The following is a 9,442-nucleotide window of genomic DNA, read 5'->3' on the forward strand; positions in this document are numbered from 1 at the left end:
TAGGATAGATGCTTCTGCACTCGTTTGTATATAAGGTAAAAAGCACAGGTGAACTTACTATACCCTGGGGAGCTCCAGTGCTCAGGGTTCTAGATTCTGAAAGAGTGCCGTTAACACTGACAGACATACGGTGTACGGTTAGTTAAAAAGGAATGATACCATTTTATAATGAGAGGGTGGACATTAAGCCCATTCAGCTTCTCAATTAAAAGGTGCAGCTGTATCGTATTAAAAGCTGAACTAAAATCTACAAATAAAAGTCGGACATAAGAGGTAGGATCCTCTAAGTGCTTAGATATAAAATGAACCAAGGCTGAGGCCGCATCATCAGTACCTGGGGGTCGCGGCCTGAAAAGTTTGGGAACCCCTGAGTTAGACAACAAGTGATGTGTGGGGGAGATGTCAACTACTAACTAACAGTTATTTGTAGACATATGTCTGACTTCAGTATAATTAGAATTACCTGTGTCCATAAAAGAGCCAACATCACTTTGCAGGCCAGTTTGTGCTGCTGCCGGGGAAAAAGGCAGGGGAGAGCTCACTGATGTCACAGCTCTCCTGGAAAACACACCAAATTGCTATTAGTGATTAGCTGGTAAACAGCTGGACAACACTGTTAGACAACAGGAATGTGTAAAAATCAAGTTGAATGAAGATTACCTGTGAGGTGACTCCCTTTCTATCATCTGATGTGTGGTGGGCATGGGGGAAGTGAAACACCACAGGAGGGATAGACCGTGGGCTGCTCTGCTTTTACAGCAACAGGAAGAGGAGGAGGAGGGGTTGACTTTAGGGACTTGTGTTGGTCACAGTCCGGTGGAACTGGACCACAGCCTGGTTCAAGGTACTGCAGTCCAAACCTCTCCCCCGTGTCCCTGACAGAGAGGTGGAGCGCTGGGTATTTGATTAGCCATCACCATCTCCTCCGTCAGTGCTGCAGACTTGTCTTGCAAGGAGGGATTGTCTTTGATCCTCCTTGCCTCCTCAGAAGGGGTCCTGCTGTAGATGGCCCGGTGGACCCTTCCTGAAAGAGACATCCATCCTTCCAGGGAAGAAGTTGAACTTCTTCATTATTTCCTGTACAAAGCAAAACACTATATGACATATCTTTATATTACACAGACAAGCTGCAGCGTTCTGGAACACCATCCCATCACACATCCGCGGTACTAATACACTCAGGTCCTTCACACAGACTCAAATCAGGTCTGTGACCATTAGCAAGTCACGTCTCAGTCCAGCTGCCCAACCCCTGTACACTTGCCCACTAGCCTGACTGTCCTGATTATGTATATGTGTGCCTGCCTGCCTATACAGTGCTTATACATGTATGGGCTTTGATTTGTCCCTGTACACTGTTTTTTTTTGTTTTCTTTTATATAGATGCATGAATGCCTAGTAGTGAGTACAGAATATGTTTTAAATTGTTTTTATATTAGCTTTAATGTCCTTCTATTTTTCTGTTTGTTTCTGGCTTAAACATCTAGCCCAGGGACTACAACTGAAAACTAGCAACCCTGCTAATGTTGGCATATTTACAGTTTTTAATTTGTATTCATTTATAAATGTATAACTGTTGATTGATATGCACTGTCCCTGATCAAATAAACGGAGTAAAAAATAAAAGCATAGCAGATAGTGAGATAGATATATAGGACACAATGTATTAATGTAACAGCTTTAATCAAATGTAAACGTTGCAAACTCCCATCTTAACGTTATTATATAATAGATCTGCTGTGCAGAAACAAAACACGACAGTTTAACCTATTGGTAAACAAACGTATTGTTGAAAATATACACTGACTGCTGTTGTGACATTGTTTGGGATTTTATACTGTAGTTTACATTTGAAAAAGAAAACGAACTCAGTCACTCGGTAAATCAATCTCTTTAACAGCGGCAACACAAACCCAATAACCTATTGGTAAACAAACGTATTGTTGAAAATATACACTGACTGCTGTTGTGACATTGTTTAGGATCGTATTTAGTAGTTTAAACTCACCTTCAAACGTTAGTTTTGCTGCTATTCGAAAGGCAACAGGTTAATGCTTCCACGTTCGCGTTTCAAAACACAATTCATGATTAAATCCAAATGTTGAAAGAGTGCCAACACAGACCCAAAAACAGTTTAACCTATTGGTAAACAAACGTATTGTTGAAAATATACACTGACTGCTGTTGTGACATTGTTTAAGATATTATTGACTAGTTTACATTTGAAAAATAAACGCGACTCCAGTTGCAAAACAAGGTCTTCTTCTTCTTCTTCTTCTTCTTCTTCTTCTTCTTCTTCTTCTTCTTCTTCTTCTTCTTCTTCTTCTTCTTCTTCTTCTTCTTCTTCTTCTTCTTCTTCTTCTTCTTCTTCTTCTTCTTCTTCTTCTTCTTCTTCTCCTAAATGTGGATACAGCAGCGCAGCATCCACAAACTCGCAACAGCGCCACTATATGGCCAAAATAATACATGGTTTTGAATTATCTGGTAGTCTAAGCCAGGGGTTCCCAAACTTTTCAGGCCAGGGCCCAGAAAATAAGGCGTCAGAGAGCCGCGGCCCAATGCACATCGTCTGGCTTTATTTTTTTTTTTTTTTGCCAGGCGACCGATTTTTTAAGCCAAATATCACTTCAATCCTATTAAGTTAGTTCAAGTTAGTTATTCATTTATATGTGCTATTTATGAGAGGGCTAACTTGTTGCAAAATAATAATGATAATAATAATAGCCTCATTAAAATACTATTGTTGCTTCGGTTGTTTTCAGCGTTTTATGTGCATAATCTGTTATTTAGTTTGAAATGTTTGTTGAAATAAGTAGATTTTTCGTTTTTGTTTATTTATTAAGTTAATATAAAACCATATAGTCACATTTTAGAATACAATAGAATAGAATTTTAGAATACAACTAGAAACACTGTCCTGGCCTGCTTCTAAGTTCAGTGGCCTGACAAAAAAATAAATAAATAATTTTTTTTTTTTTATCATCTCGCGGCCCACCCGTGGCTGTTCGCGGCGCACCTTTGGGTCGCGACCCCGACTTTGGGAACCACTGGTCTAAGCTAGGGGTGTCAAACTCATTTTCACAGAGGGCCACATCAGCATTATGGTTGCCCTCAAAGGGCCAAAGACCGTATAAATGTTAATGTAATGTAAAATAAATGTAGCTACACATTTACATATTGTTAAACATGGTGTTTCTGTATTTATTACTTATTCAAGTTATACATATTGCATATTCATTTGCATAAATGTAAAAATATATGTTAGCTTATGTTATTTTAACAAATAATTTTAGTTTATCAGAACTCCATATTACTCCACCAATCAATGATCAAACCATTCAAGTAAATAACAAAGAAGAATATCATCAAATACAAGCTATGACATTAAGTTTGTTCAAAACCTTTTTGTCACAGTCAAGAGGGGCAGAACTCCAGGCCTCCAGCTCCCTCTGAAAAAACTCTGTCTCAACAAAGTCCTGGAATGGCATCCTGGGATTGGTGAGTCCTTCTGCTGCATAGGTCTGGAAGACCTTAGTGGAGCAGTAGAAGTACAGTATCTCACCGCTCCAGTCTGATAAAAAAAAAAGTGGATGGTGGACCCATCTCTGAGGAACCGGGACTTTGGCTGACCACAGGCGAGGCAGTTGTGTGTCCTCTTGGGGAGCCGCTGTTGTTGTTGCTGCTGCTGCTGCTTCTCCAGCATCTCACTGAATGAATGAATGAAAACTTTATTTAACAGGGTACAATACAGTATGGCTCAATACACACAATTGTTAAGGGGATGCAGACCAGAGAAAGACGTTTGTCTTGTTTACATCAGGGTCCCCTATTTTCAATTCATAGTGACATTTATGACACACACAACATACATGACATCATGACATTTATGACATAGGGACATACATGACATACAGGTATATAGTACTGTTACATTTGTGACATATACAATATGCAAATATACAGTACTGTTACCCATAGATCCTAACATGGATTATATACATATGACGGTGAGGAGACTGTACATTAGGAGGGGGTGGGTTGGTGGGAGAAAAAATATATACCTCACGATCTTCTCCACTGCAGCCTGGAACACAGGGGACTCCTGGAGGCAGCCCTCAGCCAATGGCACCAGGGCTGGCGGCAAAGTGGTGACAGGGACACTGACCGTTTGACTGCCTGCACAAACATAAACAAATTAAATAAAAATATTTTAAAAATCAATTGTTATTGAGAGAAAGTAAACTGGTGAAAAATAGACAACAAGTGATGTCAAGAGTCACTTTATTGTCCCATCAGGTGGGAAATTTGTCTTGGGCTTACACCCACTACAGCCACAGACACATACAGACATGAGTATGACACAACACAACTGACTCCAAACAATACACAATATAAAATATTCAGTAAAGTACCTGCACAGCTTTTACAGCAACAGGAAGAGGATTGATCCTCCTTGCCTCCTCAGAAGGGGTCCTGCTGTAGATGGCCCGGTGGACCTTTCCTGAAAGAGACATCCATCCTTCCAGGGAAGAAGTTGAACTTCTTCATTATTTCCTGTACAAAGCAAAACACTATATGACATATCTTTATATTACACAGACAAGCTGCAGCGTTCTGGAACACCATCCCATCACACATCCGCGGTACTAATACACTCAGGTCCTTCACACACACTAAGCATGGCCATTAGCAAGTCACGTCTCAGTCCAGCTGCCCATTGCCCAACCCCTGTACACTAGCCTGACTGTCCTGATTATGTATATGTGTGCCTGCCTGCATATACAGTGCTTATACTGTACATGTATGGGCTTTGATTTGTCCCTGTACACAGTTTTTTTTTATAGATGCATGAATGCCTAGTAGTGACTAGTGAGTACAGAATATGTTTTAAATTGTTTTTATATTAGCTTTAATGGCCTTCTATTTTTCTGTTTGTTTCTGGCTTAAACATCTAGCCCAGGGACTACAACTGAAAACTAGCAACCCTGCTAATGTTGGCATATTTACAGTTTTTAATTTGTATTCATTTATAAATGTATAACTGTTGATTTATATGCACTGTCCCTGATCAAATAAACGGAGTAAAAAATAAAAGCATAGCAGATAGATAGTGAGATAGATAGATAGGACACAATGTATTATCGTTATTATATGATAGCTCTGCTGTGCAGAAACAAAACACGACTCAGTCAGCTTCACTGAGTACATCCAACTGTTGAAACTGCCAACACAAACCCAAAAACAGTTTAACCTATTGGTAAACAAACGTATTGTTGAAAATACACTATGACTGCTGTTGTGACATTGTTGGGATCTTATACTGTAGTTTACATTTGAAAAAAAAACGAACTCAGTCACTCGGTAAATCAATTCAATTGGAGTCTCTTTAAACAGCGGCAACACAAACCCAATAACCTATTGGTAAACAAACGTATTGTTGAAAATATACATATATGACATGTTCTCCTTCTCCTAAATGTGGATACAGCGGCGCAGCATCCACAAACTCGCAACAGCGCCACTAATGGCCAAAATAATACATGGTTTTGTAAACAGGGAGTGGATGGTTGTTAAGGGAGTGGATGGTTGTTAAGAGGGGAGTGGATGGTTGTTAAGGGTAACTACTCAAGGGTCCCGCCCCCCCCCCCCCCCCCCACCCACTCAACCACCTCCAATGTGCAGCGCCCCCCCCCCCCCCCCCCTACCCAACCTCCTCCAATGTACAGTTTTTACGTCAAATGTATATACTCTCTTTTCTGGACTCTTTTTGTATCACAAACAGTACTGTATTTGCAAATCTGGTATGTCATAAATGTATAGATGTAGCAGTACTGTCTATCTGTATGTCATGTTATATATGTCCTGATGAATTGAAAATGGGGGACCCTGATGTAAACAAGACGAAGGTCTTTCTCTGGTCTGCATCCCCTTAACAATTGTGTGTATTGAGCTGTACTGTATTGTACCCATTCTGCAATCTGTTTGTAGACACCTGAATATGTCTAACAATAATTCAATGTGTCTAACGTTAATTCCTTGCATTCTCTGTGTTCACGATGACGTTGTGTAACTTGCTGACCCCTCTTGATCCTCCCTATCCTAACATTGACACTTAATAGTGGGACATGATACAGGTACCGCCAGGGGGAGCTGGTGGCGACGTTGGGCAGGGGGACACAGGTGAAGAAGGATGGGCTCAGGGCGCTGCGCCGGCGGCGGAACTTCCTCTTCATCGTTTTCCAGAGAAGGAAGAGGTCGCTTGGAGCTGGAGCTCTGGACATCAAGCATGCAAGATATAAACCCAGTTACGAGGCGGGTTAGTAATGGAATATGCGATCGCTTAGCTTTCAGTTAATGCTAAAGAGACATTGTGAACGAAGAAGCAGACAAGCTACTGCCGAAGAGTGTGGTAGATATTGCACATGTTGCGTTTTAGCTAAAGTATAGGTGTCATGACAGGGGGTCGTCCCGACCCACAGCTTAGCTTCAGTTAGGCTAGCACCACAGTTTAGCCCGCGTGTCGCCCCACCCCTTCAGCCCAGCAGCGGACGTCACTGCACTGCACGCACCTCCAGCCCCTCCGAGCCGTTACCCCAGCAGTCACCTGCCTAACGTCTACCCAGCCCCGCCGCCTGCTATCACGGGACCTCTCGAAGGCCATCTCACCACACGGACGTTCGGTGGTGGGAGCAGGCCCGCCCTTGGTTAAGTACACTCAAGTCAGTTACAGTGAGCGCTCAGAGTGCTGGAACTTTATCGGTAGACATTCTCTTTGTGCGGCGCGGGCCCTTTAAGGGCGAAGAGAAGCAGTACTTTGAACTGACACTGGTAACAGTGTTTAGGGGCGCCCCGACATTTATTATTTTGGGGAAGCCTGCTATAGATAGGACTTTTGTTTTCAACGTGGGCCCACTGTCTTTTGGTTGAATGTGGTGTGATAACGTGTGTTCTTTTATAAAAATTCCCATTGAATAGCTCCTGTATCCCTCTCCCTCTTCCTCCCCTCTCTCCCCACCTACGGGGAAACAAACAGGTATCTAAACCCTTAAAGGGACGGGTTTTATTACTGTGTCTTGCCCAGTGTGGGAAGAACTTTAGTCATTACCGTAGAGCGAGAGCACTAGGTGCCCAGTGTGGAAAGAGCTTTGATTCTTGTGTAAATACATGTCAAAAGAATAAGATTTTCAGTAAAAGAGAGCTAAATGGGAACACTGTGTGCGTGTCTGTTAACACTTTGATCGCCATTGGTTAAATTCATAATTTACCATCCCTCGCCATCTCTATTTGTCTATGGAGAAGTTCCCCTTCTTTGCAGGGCTATAACTTTTTAAATTGTATTGCTAAATTGACATTATTATGGCCCATTCAATGTCCTATATCTATTGTTCAGGGTGTAGCAACGTTATACTTTTTCATTCACATATTCATAATAAAATACGGTCTAAAGTATAAGTATGTTTTTATCGTTTTCTGCAGCTTTCTCCAGAACTTGATTTATAGCCCTAAATGCATTATATTGATGATCAAATACAGTTTGGTAGGAATCTGTGCGAGATAAAAAATGTCAACTGGATGTGCTTCTAGGAGTTACTACGTATGATCTGATGTTGACCGGATGGGCGGGGGGTCATTTATAATTCCGTGGGCAACGTTATATCATTCATCTAGTGTGGGTGATATGATCATCAGAGCAGTTAGTAAAGAACACGTTGGAAAATAACGCTGGATCTTACCGTATCTTCCTCGCGCCGTTGGGCGATGAGCGTGGAGCAGAGATATTCATATTATGGGATGTAGAAATACCCGATCCATTTCCAGGTTGTATAATAGTATATACGTCCAAATCATGTTGTTTGTCGAGTTATTTGCAACCGATCGACATCCATTGTGTCAAGATGGAGTCCTGCTAATGATAGCGAGTGCCCGGACGAAATATGGGTGAGCAGTGTGAGCACCACTTCATCCACATGACTTCCTGTTGGGCGATCTGCCGATCGGCCACCAGATGGCGCTCTTGAACCGCTAGAGAGTTGAGTGGAGCTCAGCAGTATATCTCAGGTCCCCGGGGGAGAAATATGATTTCGATCACAGATTTTTGAAATATTGATATCAAAGACGTGTTACGGTGTCTTCGGCAGAATGAGCATGGCGGGGAATGACGAGTTATGGCGTTTCCGGTGATTAAAGTGTTAATGTGCATTCTGTCTAACCCTTTCCTTTCCGGGTAATGCTCATTATTGTTTAACCCTTTCCCCACCCCCTGCCTATGCCTCATTGGGACAGGTCTCTACTCGCCAATCAGGAAGGGTACTGCTTTGGGGAGAAAGTATATCATCCATCATTACTGCCATCGGGTGTGGGAGGGCACAGGAAGTATTGGGGGAAGTGTGGGTGTGTGGGGAGCTACTGCTAATCACCCTGGAGGGCAAGAAGGACCAGCGCACCACCCCTAGGTTAGTGAATCCTAGGCCCCATCCACTCCCTCTGCTAAACCTCCACTCCATTACTCCTGGCCTACAGACGGGGACTCAGCCGGACCCAGCTCTGCTGCGTTCCCACTACCAGGTGGCAGTGTACATCCACTCCCATAAAGCAGGGATAATCCACCCTGCTACATTTGGCGTCACAAACAGGATCAACATCCTAACTCACTTCCTTGACTGACCGAGAGAGAGACCAACGATGTCCGAAGAACAGACCTGTGCCGAGCCGGAAACGGCGGCGAAAGATGAGGCGCTCCAGGAAGAGTGCAGGGCCCAGGCGGCGCTACGGGAGCAAACACGTGGCCGGCGCGCCTCCCCCGAGGTAAAGGAAGAAGAAACAGAAGCAATGAGAGACTTGACCGCACAAGTGGAGGCCCTGAGGGGTCGGTTCCACGACCAGGCAGGCCTCCTCGACCGACAGGCGATGTACCTGGAGCAGGCCCCGAGCGACCAGCGAGAAGCCCTCGCCTTAGCCAAGGCCGTCCTCGAGAGACACGCCCGTGAACCCCAAGCGACCCCCTCGACCGTGTATGTCCAACGGGACCGAAAATGCAGCGAGTTCGGAGGGGGAAAAGAGAGGGGAGAGCTGTCAATAGAGGACTGGATCCGGGCAATGAAGTCGCAGTTCCGAGCGAGCAAGGTGCCAGCCGAAGACCAGGTGGAGGTATTACAACTCCACCTGAAAAGCGAGGCTAGGGGAGCTCCAGTAGCTCACCGCGTATCTCGGCGCTATTTCTGCGTCGGGAGGAGCCGTGCTGCGTCACGGTTCTGGTTGACTCCGAGTTCGATTCCCGGACCCGCCGTCATTTGCCGAATGTCTTCCCCAGTTCTCCCTCCCGTTTCACTCTACAACTGTCGGTCATGCTTGACCAGAAAAGCGATAAACGCTAAAAAATAAAGTTTAAAAAAATGAAAAGCGAGGCTAAGCAAACGGTGCGGTTCATGATGGAAGAGCCCTT

General features: G+C 43.7%; 1 long non-coding RNA gene across 1 annotated transcript; it reads right to left on the reverse strand.

The window, feature by feature from the left end:
* Positions 1-497: 497 nt before the first annotated feature.
* On the reverse strand, positions 498-2,228 carry LOC311226855. Its single transcript, XR_014619554.1, has 3 exons — positions 2,009-2,228; positions 661-1,077; positions 498-558 (listed from the first exon to the last, which is right to left on the reverse strand). It is a non-coding gene; the product is annotated as an uncharacterized lncRNA (long non-coding RNA).
* Between the last annotated feature and the right edge of the window lie 7,214 nt (positions 2,229-9,442).

Source organism: Notolepis coatsorum (assembly GCF_963971535.1).
Source record: "Notolepis coatsorum genome assembly, chromosome: 4".
NCBI classification, from domain to species: Eukaryota; Metazoa; Chordata; class Actinopteri; order Aulopiformes; family Paralepididae; genus Notolepis; species Notolepis coatsorum.